Here is a 213-nt window from a genome sequence, read left to right on the forward strand (position 1 = left end):
ATAAAGAATTTAAGTATAGATTGATAAGGGGTAAAGGTGTAAAATGCAAAGCTAAATTGCGTTAAGACAAATTATGGAACTAAATTTGAGTAAGATGGAAAGGACTTGCTGAAACAACTAATTGAACTAGAATACAAAAAGGGAGGTGTGAGGAAGTCAAGGAAAGAAGTAAATGAAAGATAAGGACATGAAAATATTGGTTCTTTATTTTTT

This window comes from Podarcis muralis, chromosome 17, assembly GCF_964188315.1.
Source record: "Podarcis muralis chromosome 17, rPodMur119.hap1.1, whole genome shotgun sequence".
Classification (NCBI taxonomy): domain Eukaryota; kingdom Metazoa; phylum Chordata; class Lepidosauria; order Squamata; family Lacertidae; genus Podarcis; species Podarcis muralis.